This window comes from Oratosquilla oratoria, chromosome 7 (genome assembly GCF_046742065.1).
Source record: "Oratosquilla oratoria isolate Oo_2021 chromosome 7, ASM4674206v1, whole genome shotgun sequence".
NCBI classification, from domain to species: domain Eukaryota; kingdom Metazoa; phylum Arthropoda; class Malacostraca; order Stomatopoda; family Squillidae; genus Oratosquilla; species Oratosquilla oratoria.
Window position 1 is genome coordinate 11,242,311 of NC_134783.1, and position 2,857 is coordinate 11,245,167.

Genomic DNA, 2,857 nt, shown 5'->3' on the forward strand with positions numbered 1-2,857 from the left:
GAGGAGGGACGGGTGAGGAAAGAAGACAGGAGTGAATGGAGAATGGTTATATATGGATGATGTGATGCATGAGGTGGAATGGACGGGGGGATGTGGGGTGAGGTAGTATGTGTGAGCAAAATTTGACGTAGCCCAAAGGGATTTCTCACCGTCTTCTCCTTTTATTCATGGGGGGACGGAGAGGGGGGGTCGCCGATTTAATAAAGTGGCCTTGCTCTGGATGTGCTGTGTCTTGCGACACTGCTTCTGACCCAGGGCAGTGGAGAAGATGCAGGGATGACCCGTCATCCGGGAAGTGCTAAGATAAGAGGGAGTGTGGAGGGGTGTGGAGTGTATTCAGGGATAGAATGGGTGGGAATGATTTTGTGCCTTTTCCTTTTTGGCTACCTCCCTTGTAAGGGGAAAAAGCCTTGGTATATGTATGTATGTATATATGTATGTATGTATGTATGTATGTATGTGTTACGGTAATGACATCCATATTTTAAATTGTACTAGGATATTAGTAATGATCTGTCATACTGTAAATGTCTCATTGGTTTCTTTACTGCTCTTAGACTCAAGCATGATCCTGCAAAATGGCGACTCTTCATAGATAGCTCAACACCAATTCTTAAAGCAGTCTTGCTCGCCAATGAAAATAAATATCCGTCTTTGCCTCCTGCACACTCCGTACGCAAGAAAAGAAAATAGGATAATGTCAAACAAACAACTTCTTGACAGAATAAATGAGACTCAATTCAAGTGCCAAGTTTCTGGTCATTGCTGTTGTCTACGGTGGCCGGGGGTCGGGTGTCCATTTCTTTCGGCCGACGTGCCCCGGCCGGACCGGTCCCGTCCTGTCCCGTCCCATCCCGTCCCGTCCCGGCCGCGGACCGTGGCGGAGCACCCCGCGGACGGGCTAAGTGATGTCGGCCGACTGCTGTTGTCTGTCCACTGTGGCCGGGAGTGGGGTGCTCACTTCTTTCGGCCGACATGCCCGGCCCGGCCCGTCCCGGACGCTGACCGTTGCGGAGCACCCCGCGGACGGGGTAAGTGATGTCGGCCGACTGCTGTTGTCTGTCCACGGTGGCCGGGGGTGGGGTGCCCACTTCTTTCGGCCGACGTGCCCCGGCCCGGCCCGTCCCGGCCGCGGACCGTGGCGGAGCACACCGCGGACGGGCTAAGTGATGTCGGCCGACTGCTGTTGTCTGTCCACGGTGTCCGGGGGTGGGGTACCCACTTCTTTCGGCCGACGTGCCCCGGCCCGGCCCGGCCCGTCCCGACCGCGGACCGTTGCGGAGCACCTCGCGGACGGCCTAAGTGATGTCGGCCGACTGCTGTTGTTTGTCCACGTTGTCCGGGGGTGGGTTGGGTGCCCACTTCTTTCGGTCGACGTGCCCCTGCCGCGGACCGTGGTGGAGCACCTCTTCGGACGGGATAAGTGATGTCGGCCGACTGCTGTTGTCTCTCCACGGTGTCCGGGGGTGGGGTGCCCACTCTTTTCGGCCGGCGTGCCCCGGTCGCGGACCGTGGCGGAGCACACCGCAGACGTGCTAAGTGATGTCGGCCGACTGCTGTTGTCTATCCACGGTGGCCGGGGTAGAGTGCCCACTAATTTCGGACGACGTGCCCCCGGCCCGTCCGGTCCCGGCCACGGACCGTGGTGGAGCACCCCGCTGACGGGGTAAGTGATGTCGGCCGACTGCTGTTGTCTACGGTGGCTGGTGTGTGTGTGTGTGCGTGTGTATTTACTTAGTTGTATTTACGTAGCTGTATTGTACAGGAATGGGAGTTATACCTGTGGTGACCTGCCTGTCTTTGTATCTCGCAACATCTAGTTTTTGATAAGTGATGCAGACCGACTTCTGACTGCCCCATGGTGGCCGGGGGCTGCCCGCGGAGCTTGTAGCTCAAACACTCTTGACAGGACTTCGGAATTCCAATTCCTTAACGATTCCTTGGCATGGCCGCGTACCGGCACCGGTCAGCGCGGACCACCACTTTGAGTAGCACTGGTGTAGACCGATTGCTGGTCTACGTCACGGTGGCGGGGCGGGCCGGGCCGGACTCGATCGACCGTCCTCGGGGCGCAGGCAGGGTGATTGTAGGTTGGTGTGATCGGCGTGTTATTTAGACGCCAACCTTGGCAAGTTACAACCCAGATGTTGATTCTATTTGTCCATATTTCGCGTGCGCTGCCCCTAGACTCCGCCGTGGCCGAGAACTCCCGAATGGGCTAAGTGATGTTGAGCGAGTGCTGGGTGACGGTGGCGGGCACACCTCGAAAGTTGGCGGGAGGCCGGCAAGGTGGCGGGGGAGTGGATCGAAGCTGACTCAGCATCAGCATCAACAGCAGCATCAGCAGCATCAGCAGCGGGTAGCAGGCTTCCTCCTCCGCCGTTCCAAGGGCTCTCCTCACTCTTTTCTTAATCTAAACCCCAAGCAGATTACGGGTTCTGGGAGGCTCAATGGGGCGGGGCCATGGAACCGAGGTGCCCTCCAGTTAACCGGAGACACAACTCTTAACGGTGGACCACTTGGCTCGTGGGTCGATGAAGAACGCAGCAAAATGCGCGTCGTCGTGTGAATTGCAGGATACAATGAGCATCGACCTGTCGAACTCACATGGCGGCCGCGGCCAAGAGTGCCATGGTCCAACCCGATCGAGGGTAGGTTCCCATAACCATCACAACCCCCACCTTGAGCGGGGGGAAGGGACTCTCCCAAAGGGGGCCAGCCGGGTCCGGGAGCGCCGATGGCCTGCCAGCCATCGGCGTTTCTCCCGTCGAGCGAGGCGCCCCCGCTGGTCCCGGCAGACAGATAGACGAATATCGGAAGTCGGGGCCCTGGGCGCGTATCCTGGGCTCTCGCCCGC

At 58.3% G+C, this 2,857-nt stretch overlaps 1 pseudogene; it reads left to right on the forward strand.

Moving 5' to 3' along the window:
• Nucleotides 1-2,499: 2,499 nt before the first annotated feature.
• Nucleotides 2,500-2,655, forward strand: LOC143027273 (5.8S ribosomal RNA; annotated as a pseudogene).
• The last annotated feature ends 202 nt before the right edge of the window (nt 2,656-2,857 follow it).